Below are 20,374 nucleotides of genomic sequence, written 5' to 3' on the forward strand. Positions count from 1 at the left end.
AGGAGAGGAGAGGAGAGGAGAGAAGAGAAGAGAAAAGAAGAGAAGAGAAGAGAAGAGAAGAGAAGAGAAGAGAAGAGAGGAGAGGAGAGGAGAGGAGAGGAGAGGAGAGGAGAGGAGAGGAGAGGAGAGGAGAGGAGAGGAGAGGAGAGGAGAGGAGAAGAGAAGAGAAGAGAAGAGAAGAGAAGAGAAGAGAAGAGAAGAGAAGAGAAGAGAAGAGAAGAGAAGAGAAGAGAAGAGAATGGAATTAGAGTAGAGTAGAGTAGAATATTTCAGTTGGAAGGGACCTACAATGATCACCTAGTCCAACTGCCTGACCAGTTCAGGGCTGACCAGAACTTTAAACATGTTATTAAAGTCTTTGCCCAAATGTTTCTTAAACACCAACAGGCTTGGGGCATCAGCAAACTCTCTAGGAAGGTTGTTTGAATGTTTGACCATTCTCTCAGTGAGGAAATGCTTCCTATTGTCCAGTCTAAACCTCCTCTGGTGCAGCTTTGAACCATTCCCACATGTCCTGTCCATGTTGCCTCCTCTGGAAGCTGTAGAGAGCAATGAGGTCGCTCCTCAGCCTCCTTTTCTCCAAACTAGGCAAACACAAAATCCTCAGCTGCTAAATGGTGTGGCCCAGAACTGCACACAGCACTCAAGGTAAGGCCACAACACCACTCTGATGCATCCTAGGATGGGTTTTGCCCTCTTGGCTACCAGGACACACACTGCTGGCTCCTGTTGAGCAGCTCTTGACCAGCACCCCCAGCTCCCTTTCTGCAGGACTGCTCTCCATCCACTCTTCTCTCCATTTAGAGTCTTGCCCAGCATTGCTCCATCCTATAATTACTCTGCTAAGTGATTTATTGTGATACAGAATTCAATGCAGTGACCCTTTATGTGAATAATTTGTTTTCATTTATGTTGAAAGTCTGATTATGAATTTGGGAAGCGCTTTCATAATGTCAGGAAAGAGTGAAGTCACCATGATCTTGAACATGGGCATTTCTATAAGAAAACAAAATTCTTTAGTATAAAATCACTGGAAATCCACAGGGACTACAAGATTAAAAGAGGGAGATTTTTTAATGGTACAGGAACTGCTAAGCATGTCTGACCTTTGCGATAATAGGGGAATCTTTTCAGCAGCATGAATGGATGAGGGAAAGGCTGTGTGAAGGCAATGACATTTGTTCCGTTCCTGTTTTGCTGAGATTAGAAGGTAAGTATGTGATTCAACAGTGGTGGTGTCATCATTACAGAAAATATCTTCTGAAAGGACACTAATTTAGCAGATTCTGACTCCTTAGAAGCTGTAGTGTGTTTGAAAATAGAAAGAAAATTAAATTATAAAAGTATTTGAGATAAACAAGAATATAAGTTTTTGTCCCTTTTTTTGAAAGTTCTATTTAATATAATGGCATCTAATTCAAATGCTGATTACCTAAATTATGTCACGGTACTTTTAACAAAGTCAGTTTACATAGTTGTTGTTTGGGTAAATTCACTTCTGATGACCTCAACTGATGATTATAACGTTTAAAATATACAAATATATTTTTTACCACCTTGCATGCTCTCTTACAAAAGTAAGGTGGTCTCAGATCTTTTGAAGAGGATAGTGAGACTGCATAAAATACAAAAATCACTAGAAAATTTCTGAAGAGAGAAGATGTCTTCTCTCATGTAGGGGATTATGCTTTGTATACCTGTGTGCCAGGATGTGGTGTAACCAACAGCACAGTAGAAGCTTGAATGAATATCCTTGGTTTGTGCAGCCTTGTGTTGATCTGTCCTTGCTGAGAACCATTTGCTCTTGGTTCCTTAATGGATTGCAGTGATGAGTGGAATATGGAAATGTGGTTATGTGTAGCAGTAAGGATCATGATCTGGAGAAACTGAATAGAGAAATGCTATTTTTGCATGAATTTAATGTTACTTGCAAGCTTAAATAATAAAGTGGAAAAAAAAAACCAAAACAAAACAAAACCAAAAACCAACATAAAAAATAAAATAGGTAAAAGACTTACCGTAACACAAACCCAATGACAACATTCGCAAAATTATTATGCAGGAAAAAAATAGATGGCTATATTTAGCAGACCTCAGAAGGGAATTGGTACACATTTCAAAGAAATGTGTGTCTTGTGAAGAGAGCTGCACATTTCTACACCATAATATAAAACTAAACTAAGTCTGATGTATTTTTCTTCTCCTTCAGTCTGTCCATTCCAGGTAAATGAGCTGCATATTAAAAAAATAAGCAAACAACGTTGGGCTGAAACACACCTACCTTCATCCCCCTTTAAGTGTTGAGGGAGTAAAAAAAGAAGGAATCTAACACAGTTTTGCCTTCAGTGAGACGTGTGTTAATTTAACTTTACAGATGACCAACTTAAGGTGGTCACTGAACTGGACTATTTCTATAATAAACATGCATTTTTGACAGTTCTATCAGTTCTTGATAGAAAGGAAGCCTTTGAGACCATATACAAAGAAGCACAGGTGGTCTGAGCCAGCAGTTACTCTAAAATTTGATTTAGTTCACAGAATCACAGAATGTTTGGGATTGGAATGGACCTCAAAAGATCATCCAGTCCAATTCCCCTGCCAGAGCAGGAACACCCAGATGAGGCTACACAGAAATGTGTCCAGGCGGGTTTTCAATGTCTCCAGAGAAGGAGACTCCACAACCTGTGGGAAACTGCAGCAAGTCTGTGGAATCCTTGGCAGAAAATATGAGAGTAGAGATCAGCCTTGAGATATTAAGATTTACCCTTGAGGAGGATGGGAGTAAAGGAGTATCCGGAGAGAGGAGAGATGTACCCATGAGAGAGAAGGGGATAGAAGAATAACATGGATGATAGCAAAATTAACCAATGAGATGTTAGTGCTGTAACTTGTAACCAATAGTGAAAAGACACATGAACTGGCAGAATTGTATAAAAATGCACTTGTAGCAATAAATGGCATCTATTACTTTCATCTTGAAAGAACCTGGTCCATGTCACTTGTCCGTCTCAACCGCGACAACAACCCCCCTGGGCAGCCTGTTCAAGTGTCTGTCACCCTCACTGAGAAGAAGTTTCTTCTCAAATTTAAGTGGAACCTCTTGTGTTTCAGTTTGTACCCATTACCCCTTGTCCTACCATTGGTTGTCACTGAGAAGAGCCTGGCTCCATCCTCATGGCACTCACCCTTTATATATTTGTAAACATTAATAAGGTCACCCCTCAGTCTCCTCTTCTCCAAGCTAAAGAGCCCCAGCTCCCTCAGCCTTTCCTCATAAGGGAGATGCTCCACTCCCTTAATCATCTTTGTTGCTCTGCACTGGACTCTCTCCAGCAGTTCCTTGTCCTTCTGGTACTGAGGGGCCCAGAACTGGACACAATATTCCTGGTGCAGTCTCACCAGGGCAGAGCTGGTGATATACACTTTACAGAGGCTGCATAATCCACCTTGCAACAGATGACAAAAAGTTCTGACAGGTACATTCTCTCAGTGACACCTCAGGCAATATCAGTAAATCTAGTGGAATAGCCAGTAAAAGTAAGCAATGTGAACTTGATGCATGTGCAAACATTGTGCAGCTCTCCTATTTGGACAAAGCAAGATGTAATGCAGATGATTTATTAAACCTGACCAAATAAAATAAATAAGATATTGTGGTTTTGAAGCATCAAGGAATTTTCTACAAAGATTTATGGGGAGATTTTTTAAAAAAGAGTTAAAAATGGAAACAACCATCATGTGAAAGGTGAAGACAAACATAAAATCTCTCTTTGGGGTGGGAGTCTGCAAAGCAAAGAGCAATAGCGGGTGAGTTCATGGCAAACAAAGATTTATTAGAGAGGTACTGACTTTTGACTGAGACACTCATGAAAGGCCCCTGGCCTGAATTTAAAAGCTCAACAAAAGTCTAGAACATCATTGGCATAAGGCTGATAGTTCTGGAATAGGCTTGAGAGTGTCAGCTCACCCAGGAGACCATTAGCAACCATTATTTTCTCTGGCTTGATGACAGACTCTCTAGTCCTAACAGTCCCAGTCATATTATGTTCTGCATGTCGCCACCAAAATAAAGCATTAAAAATGTAAACTGTAAGAAAAGGCAGAAATCAACAGGCAGATGGGATTTTTTGTATAACCTTCACTGGATGGCACCTTTGTAAATAGGAGCAGGCACTGTCCAGGTTGCCATGTGCTGCACAGGTCTGCCTGACGTTACTCTTCCCTTCACAGACAAACAACCCACCTTATAATTTAGTGGACAAAAGAATGTGAAATATCTCAAAGGTACAAAAAAAATTTAGTAAAGTTAAACTGTCATGAGCGATAAACTGTTGAAGGTGGTACGTCTTCATTTGTAAAAATGCCTGAGGGCAAATTAAATGAGCCGAAGTGCCATGTACTATCAATTATAAGCCAATAACTAAGCCTATCAGGAACTGAAATGTGATTAAGAACTTGAGCCTTTGGTCATGGTATGAACATACCTGGCCATTGTGGCCTTGTGTCTGCCTGCTTTTCTGTTCTCTGCTTTCTTAAGCAGAGAAATTAGCTTGTAACCATACGTTGTGTCATCTGTTACACATGATGCCTTCTTCAGACTCTTATATTAACCAAATATCTTGTAGTCAACAGTATATAACTGTCTGCTAGTTAACAGTCCAATCCCCTCTAGAATGAGATAATAAGATTTATGCTTTGAAGTTATCTCCCCTCCCCACAAAAAAGGGGGACATACTAAAAGTAAAAGAGATTTCCAGAGGGCTCTACTTTATATATCTGCCCTGTCTGCAAACCAGACTTGTTCTTCCTTGTAACTGTAGAGGTAGCAAGCAAGAAACAACGAAAGGTGAGTGTCAAGTTACCAGCGAATAATGATAAAATTCTTGATTTTTTGGCAACAAAGCTTTAAGATCAGGAACATGCAAAATTTTAAAGTTCCCTGTTGGGAAGGATTACCTGTTGAACTATGCCCCTTTTCAAGATCTTCTTTGTGATTGAGATCTTAAACTTGTCAACCAAAACCTAGAGTACTGCAAGAACACATGAATGGAAGCGTTGGGTTAGGCTTATGGTGCTTGTTCAGCCTACTGGGCCAAAGCTCATGCCTAATTATCTGGTCCAAAGAAAGCTTTTTGAAATTAACTTTGACTTCAACTGCTTTGTTTTATTCTGCTCACTGGTATTTTGTGCCATGTTTCTGTTATATTGTGTTAGTACACCATGGCTCAGCTCCTCTCAGCCACATGGAAGCTGTGGTTCATCATACTGTCAACACTCGAGAAGGGGTGGCTGAGTTGTGGGTTTGCCTAGTTGAGTTGGGTGTCAGACCGAAAAACGTCAGTATAGAAAGTCAGTTTAGAAAAGAAAAAGCTTAAAGATTGCAATGTGACAAGCTTAGGAGTAGATAAAAAAGGGTTATATGTTAGATTAAACAAAACTCTTTTTTAAATCTGCTCTTTTTGTATCTACCAAATAAATGCCAAAGACTGACAGTTTGTCTTATCATTTCATTCCTAAATATCTCTCCTAAAAACAGAAATGCAGATACCAGAAAGATAAGGTACAGTAAGTATTAAAGCTCTGCTTTGCCTTCTAGTGAAGTCTTTTGAAATATAATTCATTCTTAATACTGCCTTATATGTATTTTGAAAACAAATAACTCATTTCTGAACAGTGCTGCTATGTGTATACATAGCATAGCTTGTGTGTTTTTGAGGTGGGTGAAGTAGGTAGATGCCACCTGCTCAGGCCTAGAACTTTATGGGAAATACTGGATTACATATAATTCAGTACTTTGCAGAGTCGGCAAAATTTACAGTCCAGAAATGTTCAAGATTATGGTTGGACTTGATGATCCTGAGGGTCTGTTCCAACCGCAATGATTCTGTGGTTCTATGATAAGGTCAGATGAGATTGGTAAATAGTAGAGTGATAATTAAAAGCACAAGTGCAAATTTAATTAAAATTTGTATCTGTTGCAATTGAAAGACAGGCTTGACAAACTCAGCAGCAGTATATTCATCAGAACGTAATTACCTAACATATGAATACATGTTTCAGGTTTTCACATGGATCACATTTTTAAGAGTGAGGATTCGGAGTCAATAGTGCCATTGCATCAAGATTAGCTTGTTTAGCTCATCACCTTGTCATAAGGCCTGAGGAAAAAATGAATTCCCAAGACTTTCTGAAGAAAATCGTATTTTGTTCGTAATGTTCAGTTCAACTTGTCACCTTCTTTGATGTATTTATTTTACAGCTCAGTTGAATATGGAAACAATATGAAAAATCAAGATTTCGGTCTGTGATAATTGCAAATAGGAAAACATAAGTATAATAATTTTGATTGAATTTTTTTAATAACATTGTGTGTGTTTATTCCACTGCTAATGAAACATCTGATTTCAGATGTATGCAGTCAGAATTCAAATAAGCCTATAAAAATTGTTTTTTCTAGGAAGTTAAAAGACATTAAAGTAGCCAAATGTACAAACAGAAAAGGAAGAAAAATAAACTGAAAAACGGACTCTGTGATCATTCATCAAGAATCCAAAGTCAAACATGAGAATGAAGAGGAAATTAAGGACTAAAAAGAAAAAGATGGCTAGAACGGTAAATGGCAGAATAACAGGATTTATTAAGTACTGTGGATTTTTACAGATTTGTTCATAAAATCTTGTTATTTTGAATCTCTAAAAATTTGGATTCATGTCGTAATAACAGAGTGAAATGATTCTATAAAAGTGAGGGATTCATAAGCATATAACAAGAAGTGAATTTCAAAAACAATTAGGATTTATAGCTCATGTTTTCAGAAGAGCTCAACACCCTTTTGAAAGCCCGATTTCCCAGAGCACTTTTTATGCTGAAGGGTGGGATCTTCTGAACTCCTGGCTGCAGATGTGTATGCGCAATACTTGAAAATCAGAGATCCGCTATTTAGAAAACTGGACTAAACAATCAAAATTCAGTATCAAGATACGTCATACAGAGCTTAAATTTGTTTTGTTTTTCTACAGCAATTAATATGCCTTTACAGAAGACAATACAGCTAGAAATCAGCAGTTTTCATGCTCATTCAAAATCGAGTAGAAAAAACGGGAAAGCAGAGAATTAAAGAATTGTTCATGAAAGGAGCATGTGAAGGGACAAAGTGGAATTTTTGAACACAGACTTTGCAAGCATGTAGTTAAACTTTGAGCATGGCTATTACTCTAGTACCCAATATCTGTTCCTAGAAGTGCTATATTAAAATGTAATTTCACTGGCAATCCTGAACCCTTAACAAAGAAGTTGATCAGCTCTTGCCTCTCATTGTGTGTGATCATCTAGTAGGGGAAGGAATTGGCTTGGATATCCTGGTTAGAAGAGATTACCTAGAATGGACAGTGCTTTAACTAACAAATATTTCCTGCTCCAGCATATTGTTAATTTGTTCATTCTCCGTGGTTTACAGTGGAGTCTAGGGATGCTCGCTTTAGAAGCTAGAGTGGAAAAATGTGTCCCTCTGCCTTGGCAAATGCTACGTCCCATTTGAAGGGTTCACTGCTGGAGTGGGAGGAATTGGAAAAATACACAAAATTTATACAGAACAGTTATAAGATCTTGACCTTAAATCACACATTCACTGCATTTAGGCTGTTTCTAAAGTTCAGATAAATACTAGAGAAAAGAGATTTTTCTTTTCCCTGTCTTTTTAATATTTTTTTTGATTACTGATTATTTTAGGGGAATTTTTGCCAGTGCCACAATGTAGCAGGAACTTGAGGATGTGTTGAGTGACTGTACAGCTGTGTTTAGAGAACCAAATCGAGCCCTAGATTTCTTCCTCAGAATCACCCTCTATGCTCTTATGATGTTATCTTCAAAATTAAATGTAATAGAAGTCCGCTTCCTTTTCCTTTTATTTCAAGATATAAATATTTGAAATGCTTGATTTCTGTTGTTTGGATGCAAGTCTATTTAACTGTGAAATTAAAAAGAAAATCTTTGGAGTTTGGTCTTTCATGTGGAATTCAGTATGAAGTATACATTTAAGTGGAAGTCCAGGAACCACAAATATATTTAATAAACTTGTTACCTTTGGAGTCCTGTAAGAAATTTCAATTAATGTTAACGGAAATATGCTTCTAATAACTTTGTTACAACATTTCTAGTCACTGGAAAATTGTAAGAACGTTCCACTCCATTTCAAATTCCAAAATGAAGCATAATTTTGTATAAGGAGTAGAATTCACTGTGGCCTAATTGTTCTTGAAAACATTAAATTTCTGCTCCTTTATTTTAAAGCAGCAGTGTGACTACTGTAAGTCTATTTTACTGAAATGAAGGGTACAAACCCCAAATCTCAATAAATATAATTTGAATTATGACATTTAATGGAATCTGGCAGAGTTCAGACTTTTTATCTGGCATTGGTAATAGAAAGATATTCTCCGAATTCCTGTTCCCAGTCGCACTAAAAGCATTTCTACCTCATGACCAGTTTTATTTGTATGATAAATTAGATATGATAATTTTGCTCTTTTAGCAGATTCCTACTTATATTCCATTTGTCATAATAATTAAGGCTAGGAGCAGTCTGTAGTATTGCAAAGCAAGGAATTTTGCAGTTTTCCCTATTATTTAAATTGCTTATAGTTCTGGGAAATGTAAGGAAAGTATGGAAAAATGAGCTGACTGAGAGAATTCCTCACTCTCTCCTCTCTTTTTCTCTTCTTCTGACAAGATTTTGGGGTATAAGTTCTATCTTGAACCTCAAATATTACTTTTATCTTTTCTTCCTTTCACAAAAATACAGAGTTTAGCTGATGAGTTCCATTTCTTCCCAGTGTATCGTTCCTGGCTCACTCATCCATCTGTTCCTCACTGATATCATGAGTCAGACTTGTTCTACTCTTCTTCTTCAGACGTTGTCATTAAATAAGCCACTTAAAATGGTTAAAATGTGAATGGACAGAACTCCTGACATCATCTGTCAGTTCAGCTTTTCTTATATGTCTACTAAGCCTTCTAGCCAAGCAGGGCTGTGGGGTTGTCTTGACTGGGTGCCTTTCAAAATGTCTTACATGGAGCCCTTAAAAATACAAGTCCAAGGATCTCGAGGCACTGATGGAAAATCATGACCTTCCCTTTTCATCAGCAAAATGAGATTATAATCGCAGGGCTGGTTTCTCATTCACTTTCTTCAGCCGCTTTTCCTCAAACAGAATGAGTTGTTGTTGTATGCTAGGTATGGCTGTACATTAATGACTGTGAAAGCAGTTGGTTCAAGACAGCAGAAAGTCCGATTCTTAATACTTATTTTCTTGCTGAGCCGTCTCTCCACTTTAAGGGCATGTTACTGGTCACTTTTGGGCCAAGGCCAATTGTCTGAGGTTCAACAAGGCCAAGTGCCAGGTCCTGCACTGGTGAGGCCCCAACTTGAATCCTCTGTTCAGTTTTGGGCCCCTCAGGACAGTAAAGACCTTGAGGTGCTGGAGAGAGTTCAGAGAAGGGCAACAAAGCTGGTGAGGGATCTGGAGCACCAGACTGCTGAGGGAACTGGGGCTGTTCAACCTGGAGAAAAGGAGGCTGAGGGGAGACCTTCTCACTCTCTACAACTACCTGAAAGGAGGTTGTAGCATGGAGGGGGTTGGTCTCTTCTCCCAAGCAGCAAGTGATAGGACAAGAGGAAATAGCCTCAAGTTGCACCAAGGGAGGTTTAGATTGGATATTTGGAAAAATTTCTTCACAAAAAGGGTTGTCAGGCATTGGAACAGGCTGCCCAGGGAAGTGGCGGAGTCACCATCCCTGGACATATTTAAAAGACGCGTAGATGAGGTTCTTAGGGACATGGTTCAGTACCAGTGTTAATGGTTGGACTCGATGATCCTGAGGAACTTTTCCAACCAAAACGATTCTATGATTCTGTGGTTCATCATAGGTGGTGTCTCAGATCACATCTACAAGGAGCGCATTTACCAGTCTGCGTACCATAAGGGTACCTGCAGATGCAATGCAGTGATCTCATGGGAGTGCTACACTGAAAAAAAAAATCCCACCATGTACTTCCAAAATGAAAATGGAAAGAATTTATCCTGGAAAGTGGCAGCTGCTTTCTGACATTCATGTAATGGGAGCAACTGAAAGCTTTATGGTGTGTAACTGTGACACAGCATTCCAACATAAGCTTCTCCCTGCCCTTCTTCCAACCAATAAACTATTCTTCCTCTCTTTTCACTCTCACCCCTCCTAATCTTCTTCTGTTTATATGCTTTAATCATAATAGCAACAAATCCATCCCTGCTGGTATTATCACACCGTTGCAAATTTTGGCCGTCTTCTCTGGCACTTTCCTTGTAGATGGAATGATATTGCCCACTTTGATGGGGCTTAATTCTCTATGTAAAATACTGCTCTGTCAATGAATATTTTCTCTATTAAACTATTTCCAGGCCAACAATAAGATACAGATTTTTGGGAGAACAGTTTTCTCATTATTACCTTAACCCATAAAAAGGCTTTTTTTTTTTCCCAAACATTTTGGGCAAGTCTTCAGTTACCTAAATATTTGTAGTACAGAGTAATTTGCATTTCAGCCCTGTGAGACTAGTAAATGTAATGAACAGTCTGTGTGTTTAATATTTCTAATATTTTTAATAATTCGCAAATAGTTCAGTATGTAGAGCTGACCTGCTAAGAAATGGTCTGCAGTGTCTGTAGAGAACACTTCTGGATTCTAGCCTTTTGTAGGTTTAGCAGAATCCTAGGCTTCATCTGGAAGTACTTCTTACTGGAAAATATTTCAAGTAATATAAAACAACAGATTATTTTTTCCTGTGCTGTGACCCACTTGTAAGGTGAGGTCGGGATGGTCCCTCTCCTGTTGCCATTAAACAGTTTCCAGCATTGGAAGTCAGGTATTGCAGAAGATACTGACAATCTCTTGAAAGATGTGATTGAAAGCACATTGATTTCACAGGGAATTGTGAAAGGTCTCCATTTACTTCTCAATGCAAGAAGTTGTTCTGTAACTACCACGGTAAGTGTTTAACGGCAGCCAAGGTCTTGATCTGTCTGTCCAAGAATAGATAAGAGAATCGTGGTCTCTAGAGCAGGCAATATTGTGTCTTTGGTGAGATCTGAATTGACTATAGACCGCCATTCTTAATGACTGAAAAGTAAGTAATTTCACTAGAATTTATTCATGGGGCAGAATTAAGGCCACCACATTGATGGAGATTTTGTGACGAGTTTCAACAGGAGCAAGATCACACACCCAGTTGGACAGTGGGTGGAATCCAGAAGCGTTCAGCAGGATATCGACCGCGGCCTCTGCCTTTTTGTTTATTCTGCCAGCGACCAGCCACATCTTTGGCAAAGTAATTTCTTACTCTTGGAAGCTGAAGTTAGATACTACCAAGATTTTCATGTCTCTCACTTGGTATTGTCATCCCATTTTAGTTCTTCTGTAATTAAACTCTGCAGAATGAGTTTTAGTGTACTCCTGATAACATTAAGCAAAGTTACCACTGCAGAAATCTGATTCACATTTTAAAAGGACTCTTCATATGACTGGTCCGATGAGTTTGGGTACAGTATTCCAACATATAAGGCTCAGAATCAAATTTATTCTAAGTCAGTGCAAAGTGGCCTTAAAGTAGACATAAATTTAGTCACACCTCACCTTGGTGCAAGTGACACTCGAGCCTACATGCCTAAGGTCGTAATCATTGAATCCAGCACTGTATTCGTTGTTACACTGAAGACTACAGTTCAAAATACAAATACATTAAAAAAATGCTGGTCCTTGAATGTTGTTTCCATCCAAGTGGAACTGCCAGGAAGCACTGGAGGCTTGGGGCAATTAAGATGTACTTCAAATAAAATTGGATAATGTATGTTAAATAAAGAGGGTGCCAGGACAGGGAAAAGCTTCGTGATCACTGTAGAGCATTTTGAACAGATGAGAATATCATCAGGGAGAATCTGCAAGAAAATAGTAAAAAAAAATAAACCAAAGTTTTCATTCGTTTGAAAAATATGTGGTTTATATATATTTGAATATAGTGAGTCAAATTCAGATGTTGAAGGAGGTATAATTTATATGATAATATTGGATATATTGAATATAAGAAACTGTATGTTACTATGAGTGATAAATGGACAGACTGGGAGAAAGTATAATTTTTAAAACGCTGTGGAACAGGTACATTAACTTTTATTTTCAAGGCATCCTACTAATTGCTTTTTCTGCTAAATTCTTACTTTTACCAGACAGAACAGAAGCAAAGCTGTTCTAGATACACAGCTCAATTAAGGAGACTCTTTGCTGCTGACAAGAATTCATTGTAGTTCTGTTGGTTTACATAAGGGAGTCCATCAGCTGGGACGTTGTTTTTTTTGCTTTCCTGGCATTGAATAGAATCAGCTAAAAGTTAATGTCTGCTTGTATCTTAAATTACTCCTGTCTTCTTTTATCAAGACAGTCTGTAAAAACTACAGCACAGCTTAGCTGCTTGTGAGGTGGTTTGGCATATTAATTTTACTTCTGCATTTCATTAGTAAGGAATAGCATGGCTGTTTGTTGCTGCTCTATGTGCCACAGCTAAAAGAATGCCTTCAACTAACTTGTCCCAGAAATGGTGACATAGGCAAAGGATATAGCAGGGGCAGAGTATGATAGCAGGACATGCTCCTTAATGTTTTTTTAAATAACATTTCTCTGATTAAGTCATGAAAACTAAGGAAAAAGTTTTGACATTGTGAAAGAGCCTGTAGAGTGGGGAGAGATAACAATTCAGTTTGTTGTGATCCATCGCATTGCATTTGATTACATCAAAGGAAGGCACAAGAAAACTGGTGGTTAATGAACCAGCATACACAAAAAGGAACTTTCCCCTTAAATTTCATTAACTGTTGCTTGTCTTACATGTATTTGTGTGCCATTTATGAATAGTGACTTTCTCTAATATCACTGAGGACAACATTGACAGTACAACTGCTTAATTTTCCCTTTAAAAAAAAAATAAAATCTTAATACGACCTTATATTTTGCAACAGTTAACACCACAGAAGAATACTGTGAAGTTGTGGAGATGATGTACAACTTCACAAGATGTATATCAGCGTGTTCTGTATTTTTCATTACTCTGTATCATGAATTCACTTTTTTAGCATACGATGTCCTTAATATTCATGTAACAAGTGTACTGGATGGTTTTGCTGTATTTACTAAGCAAAGAATTGGAAGCATGTACCTGGGCAGTGTGTGTGTGTGGTAACCGCACAGAAGTTGTCAAGCAAAACTCAAACCATAGTTTATTTGGCTAATGGATTTTGTGGGCTGCTTGCATGCTTTTGTGTTTAGTCCTTAGCATTATATTGACATTTATATGCTAACAGTTTTTATCTTGAGTACTACTATTTGCATTCACATATGTCTGTATAAAAGCAAAAAAAAAAAAATCCTGACTTTTAAAATAGTATTTATCTTTAAAGACATTGCTCTGTGCTGTTATCTTGTTGCATTTATGCTACTGTGCCCTCACCTACATAAAAAGGCTGATGTGGTCATTGCATGCTTAAATATGGCATTAAGTACTTCTGCTCAACTGAATCGTAATTTCCTCAGACACTGTGAGAGAAATTCTGCCCATGAAGATCTGCACGTCCTCCACGTGCCTTCACAGCCCTGCACGAGTCGGTTCCTTGAAGAACTCCATCCTTATCTTAGTCTCAGTGTGCCTGGGAAAACTCTACCAGGAGGTATCAAAGTATCACAGTATGTTTGGGATTGGAATGGACCTCAAAAGATCATCCAGTCCAATCCCCCTGCTGGAGCAGGAACGCCTGAGTGAGGTCGCACAGGAACATGTCCAGGCGGGTTTTGAACATCTCCAGAGAAGGAGACTCCACAACCCCCCTGGGCAGCCTGTTCCAGTGTCTGTCACCCTTACTGAGAAGAAGTTTCTTCTCAAATTTAAGTGGAACCTCTTGTGTTCCAGCTTGATCCCATTACCCCTTGTTCTATCGTTGTTTGCCACCGAGAAGAGCCTGGCTCCATCCTCATGGCACTCACCCTTTATATATTTATAAACATTAATAAGGTCACCACTCAGTCTCCTCTTCTCCAAACTAAAGAGCCCCAGCTCCCTCAGCCTTTCTTCATAAGAGAGATGCTCCACTCCCTTCATCATCTTCATTGCCCTGCGCTGGACCCTCTCCAGCAGTTCCCTGTCCTTCTGGAACTGAGGGGCCCAGAACTGGACACAATGTTCCAGATGTGGTCTCACAGGGCAGAGTAGAGGGGAAGGAGGACCTCACAGGAGGTCCTGTGTTCAAGAGTCTTGATCCAGTCCAGTCTCAAACTATGAAAACTCAAATACCCCTTAGTAAAGTCGAGCTGGCAGACATTGCCGTGATCCTGTCAGTGGCACTCAGAAAGTTTGCTTTTCCCAGGGAGCAAGAATTCCTTCTGCCCATCGGAGAAAATGTAAGTCTGTTATTTAGAATTTTAACTGCACATTCACAAGGTTGCGTACACTAACTACGATTTTGCTTGGAAAACAAATTAAGCTCTTCAGGGAGCAAATTATACTCCTGACATACAAAAGTTTTCTTAGAAAAATTTTAAAAAAAAAATCCTTCCTGTCACTTAGTTTTATAGACTATACGTAATATAATGACAAGTTGGGAATTAAAGGAACAGAAAGAAATAAATTATTCTGGTGCCAAAGTGAAAATTGGGGCACCAATAACTAGGAAATGTAGAAAATCTGTTTTGAAAGTGTGAAGTGCAGATGCTGCTGCCTGGCAGCAGCATTTTGAGAGGGGGCTTTAGAAGATGGTAACAGACTTTCTTGGACTAAGCAGCCACTAACAAACCGTGATGTCCATGGTAAAAAAATGCAAACTTTTCTACAAAATGTCGGTTATTTACATTTGTTTTACCACTTTGTTTTACAGAAACGCTTTGGTTACCCAGAAAAGTAAGCTTTGGTTAGAGCAGAGAATTGTGAATTACCATACAGTTGTTTTAAATCTTTCTATTTTCACAATGTGTATCTTCATGTGTAGTCATGTAACTTCCTGAATTTACGTTTATTGATCCTTGAAATAAGTATGGTGAGACTTCTCTGTGGGACTTAATTCTTATAAAGAACTTTGGAATTTTCAGTGGTAAGATTGTCTACTAACTGTGTTTGAAATATTTGTTCTGTTGCCCATTTAATATGCTCAAACATTTATTTAGGATCACAGGAGATCCATAAGATAAAATAGAAAAAAGTACACACAGTATGTTCTTATTTTGTCACTTGTGTTCATTATTTCGTTCTTTTGCTGTTGTGCAGTAGTGAGGTTTTGTTCATATTGACCTGTGACAGACAACTTGCTGACAACAAAACAAATGGCATCTTGAGCAGCAGAAGACTAAATTATTAAAAGTTATTTAAATTGCATTTTATATTTCATTATATATAATTATACATTATATAACTATATCTTATATAATGTAGTATAGACATAATCTTTTATATATCTAAATTAATGACTGAGCAAAGTGAATGGTCAAGTCCAGAAAGTCCATCTTTGGTGAGAGGAAAGCCCAAGCCAACTCTGACTGGTTTGTCCTGTGCGTTTTCTTGGAAATCTGCTCAGCACAGCTGTGATAATAAAGCAGGGAATACTTCCCTGACCCTCCTTGTTTTGCTGGCAGATTTCTGCATACTGAGTAAAAGATGTTGTGATTAATGTGGCACTCCATGTCAAGGGTAGACTCTAGATTACCATTAAGTGCATCATTATGTTATCTCTGAAAAATTTACAAGTTTTCACCTGACAGATAATAGCTTTTACTCTGCCAAAACAATAGAGGAATAACAAGCTAATTTATGGGATGGACTAGTATATATTAAAAGAAGTGTTACTTTTGACAGGCAAAGAGCTTTTGTTTTCTGTAGGGTTTTGAAGGAATTTTGAATAAAACTTCCTCACCCATTCCAGCCTGTGATTTGAAGCTGTGCAGATAGTGATGCTGCTGCTGCAGAATAGGACTGCGTGGCTGTGGAGCTGGGCTGGGATGCTCCTCACCGAGCATCAGTCGCTGCAATGGGTCTGTTATCAAGTGTAAACAATCACCTCCTTGTGTCTGCTTCTGGTCTCTGGGGTTCTTTGTGGGCTCAGTGTTGCACAACGGGTGCAGGATCTGAGCTTTATGTTCCCATGTACAGGTGAGAAGTAAGTTGACCAGCTGGAAAGCAGCATTGTGGAGAGGGACCTGGGAGTCCTGGTTGACAACAGGTTGACCATGAGCCAGCAATGTGCCCTTGTGGCCAAGAAGACCAATGGTATCTTGGGGTGCATTAAGAAGAGTGTGATCAGCAGGTCGAGGGAAGTTCTCCTCTCCCTCTACTCTGCCCTAGTGGGGCCACATCTGGAGTACTGGGCCCAGTTCTGGGCTCCCCAGTTTAAGAAGGACAAGGAATACCTGGAGGGAGTCCAGCGACGGGCTACAAAGATGATGAGGGCTCTGAAGCATCTTATGAGGAGAGACTGAGAGACCTGAGTCTGTTCAGCCTGGAGAAGAGAAGGTTGAGAAGGCATCTCATCAATGTTTATAAATATCTCAAGGCTGTATGTCGAGAGGATGGACCAGACTTCTTTCAGTGGTGCCCAACGATAGGATGAGGAGCAGTGGGCACAGATTGAAGCACAGGAGGTTCCATCTGAATATGAGGAGAAACTTCTTTCCTTTGAGGTGCCAGAGCCCTGAACAGGCTGCCCAGAGAGGCTGTGGAGTCTCTTCTGGAGACATTCAAACCCACCTGGACACATTCCTGTGTGATCTGCTCTGGTGAACCTGCTGTAGCAGGTGGGTTGGACTGGATGATCTCCAGAGGTCCCTTCCAACCCAAATCAGTCTGTGATTCTGTGTGATTCTTTTTGTTCGTGACTATTATATTAACCTTTTTTACACCCCCGGTGATTAAGAACACATCATTCAGCCGGAGTGAATATTTCCCAAAACCTTCCCTACTCAAGAGTCAGTGTGAACCTCCAGCAACCACTGCTGCCACTGAAGTGGAGTGAACTAGCAGGTTATTTCTGAGGAGGTTTGCTTTCTGGTGATGTAGAAGGGGTATTTTCTTAAGTAGGTCAGAGTCTTGTTGGTTTATGACTATGGTACAGAGATCGAACGGTGCCTGCAAGCCAAGATGCGGGACTGACACAGCCTGGCTGTAATTAATGAATTCACCTACTTGGGGTCTCTTCTGAAACTAATCTTTAAAATGGCTCCTACTCCTTTCTGTCAGTCAGCATCTGCCTTTTCACATCCTGATGGCTTTTCTCTCCCATTTTGTTTCTCTGAGCAGAGCATCACTCTGTATTAAGAACCAGCAGCTTTGTGTGACAGGCCTCCCGGGCCCTTGGCTGGTGTCTGTGGCCACAGGAGGGTGTAACCAGCATTTCTGGTGCATAATCAAAACTGCTTGATTTCAAAGGTATTAAGCTCCTCTCGTTGGCATCACAGGAATTAACAGCTCTGAAAATCAAGTCATTTTTTTGAATACTGCTTGTAGGTGGCATCCAGTTTTTAGGTGTGATGTTACCCCCTCAGCACTGTTGTTTACCAGTCCTTGTAACAAGTAGTATTACCCACTCAAACTTCAAATCATAGCTGACAAATGTCTTTCAACACTTTTGGTAGAAGCCGTTAATGAAAAATACTAATGTGTTTTGGTTTTTTTTTCTTGATCTGATTTACATACTTTTAGCGTATTGATAAAGAAACCACTTAAACATTTTTTAAAGTCCTTTGCTGGTGTAGTTGAGGCTGTTAAATTGTGCGGTGATAAACAACAATTTGTTGTAACCTTATTTGTCTTTTTGTACTCTGTTCTGATTTTATTCCAAGCAAAAAAGCTTTCAACTGTTTCTGTGAATCCAAAAGCATGCTGATATAACCATTATCTAGTGAAGACTTGAAGGTACTCAGCTGTCACCTTGTCATCTTGTTTTAGGTAGATTACAAGCTGGATGGAAAGCCCAGATGTACAGGAACATATATATGTTCTTTATGTAGGTAGTTTACAGTCCCTTGAACCATTCAGATCTCGAGTTGTATGTAATTTAAAGAGTTAAAAACTGATGATGAAAGTAGAAGCAGCTACCTGGTGACTAACCTGAAGAGTTATCTATTCCTTACACATCAAAATTTAATGTGTGCGTCATCCTGAATGTTGAAATCTTGCAGTTTAATATGATATTAAATTAATAACTGTTAAATAAGTTAAATTACAGTTTTACAAATACTGTTTATTGTCACAACAATCAACAGTGACAATTCCAGTAACATGTAGGAATACATGTCGTATTTTTATCATGTTGACCGAAGCACAGCAAGGGTAGGTGATACGACCACAGCTCTCAGCAATTCGTGGCAATGAGGCGTTTTTGCCTTCTGTAGATTCACTGGCCAACTTCCAGAAATCCCCAGTGTTGCTCAGGTCTCTGTGACTGCTGTCTCTAGTTACCCAGCTCCCAGCTTTGCCCTGTACTTAACCGATAAAAATAACTGGACTTTGAATTGGGGGTAATTTAAGCCAGGTAAATCTGAATTTCTCTCTCTCATTATGTGTAATATTGTTTGTATTTTGACTGATTGTTACCACAAGAAACTTCTATCATTAAGTATGAGAATGGTTTCCCTAAATAAAGGTGTCATCAACCTTCACACATTACTTAATGGTATATACTGTGGCATTCATAGGTACACCAATAGCTGGTGCTTATGGTAGTTAATGTCCTTTCATCTTCAGAATGACTGCTCTTATAATAATTCTTAAAGTTATAACTCCAGTACAGTTCTGTGCCATCTGCTTGTTTTCAGCTAGTGTAAATTGCATGTATTAATAGATAAGATCCTGGCATTTGAAAAGTAAGAAGTGTATTAACTGGCGTTGAGCATTTGAATCTCATTAATTTCCTTCATTTTACCTGTATATTTCTAGTTCTCTTATTTCATGACATACTTCTAAGAACATGAGTGAGATGATAATAAAACACGTTAAATCTGTTGTATCTGCAATTGTATTTCAAAGATGTTGAAGTACACCTTTAAGCAATTCTGCAGTCAAATGCACATTACAAAGTCCCATCTTGGGAAACTAGCAGTAAACTAAGAAATAGTTGATCAGTATCTGAAAAATGTGAAATTTACATTTCTATGTTATTGTCTGCAAAAGATTATAAAGAGAAAGAAATTATATAAAATTGCCCTTCACCTTACCACCATCTTTTTAATTTGTGTGCCATTAAAAAGTGCAGGAATGCACGGGAGACTGGAACAGCTTTCTTGGTTTGTCCTCTTTCCTCCAAGGTTTAGCAACTTCCCTCAGCGGTTAGTGCAGCACTCCAAGCAACTAATCCTGTATCTATAAACTGTGATGTCAAAGGATTAATGTGTGCCTGGGAACGCAGGTCAAATCTGCTTTTGATCACAACAGTTTGAGTTCAGCAACTCGCTGAAATATCACGAAACTACCATATAATTTAGTACAAGTCTTGCATTCCTGTACTTCAGCTGCTGGTTGCCTTTAATAAAAAGAGGCCCAGGATTGATTTCCCTGAGAATGTATTTTTCTTTGTCTAAAACCAAAGTAGTATCAACTGCAAAGTTGAAGCATTTCTTAAAATAGTTCTGTATTCGGTATAAATAGCACTTTCCAAGTCTGGTTTTTAAATACTGTAGAAAGTACAGTATGGCAAGTTATTGATATTTCCTAAATTTCTCCTATTTGCTGTGGTATAATGCACAGACCTTGTGAGCATCCCTTGGTGGGGTGTCCTGCCTTCTGCTGGAGCTGCTGAGACCAGGGGCTCTGCACACAGATGCAGTGACATACATTAGCTGAGTCTCATCTGATAGTAAAAACAATTATTTTTTAATATTTTTTACATTATTTGTGCAATACGTAGAGCGCCATGTGCAGTAGGCAGACATACATAAGTACATGTATTTGATTTACACTGAGTGACAAAAGAAACACAGAGATTTATACCTAATTGTCTTCAAATGCCATGTCCACATTCTCTCTTACTTTACTTTTTTGATACTTCTGTCAGGTGCCGTAGTCGTGTGTCTTTCAGGGTTTTTCCTATATGAATTCTTATAGTATGTTTTTACTTCCAGGAAAAAACAGCAGATATCGTTTTAGAATATTTGTTTGATCTTAACATTGAAATATAATTGAGAGTAGGGATATTAATTCACTTTTAGTTAGTATGGGTGGGTTTTAATTAATTATTCCATTATTTTTTAAGGTTACAGTGTATTCTACAGTGTTTCAAAAAGATGGCCCCAGTTTCAAAGCAGTATAATAACAAATTG

General features: G+C 38.8%; 1 protein-coding gene across 1 annotated transcript in view; it reads left to right on the forward strand.

Moving 5' to 3' along the window:
- LDAH (lipid droplet associated hydrolase) overlaps positions 1-20,374 on the forward strand; it is a gene marked incomplete at both ends in the record, with an annotated part of 121,600 nt that overhangs the window by 62,198 nt on the left and 39,028 nt on the right. The gene's annotated exons all lie outside the window — the stretch shown is intronic.

This window comes from Nesoenas mayeri, assembly GCF_963082525.1.
Source record: "Nesoenas mayeri genome assembly, chromosome: 3".
NCBI lineage: Eukaryota > Metazoa > Chordata > Aves > Columbiformes > Columbidae > Nesoenas > Nesoenas mayeri.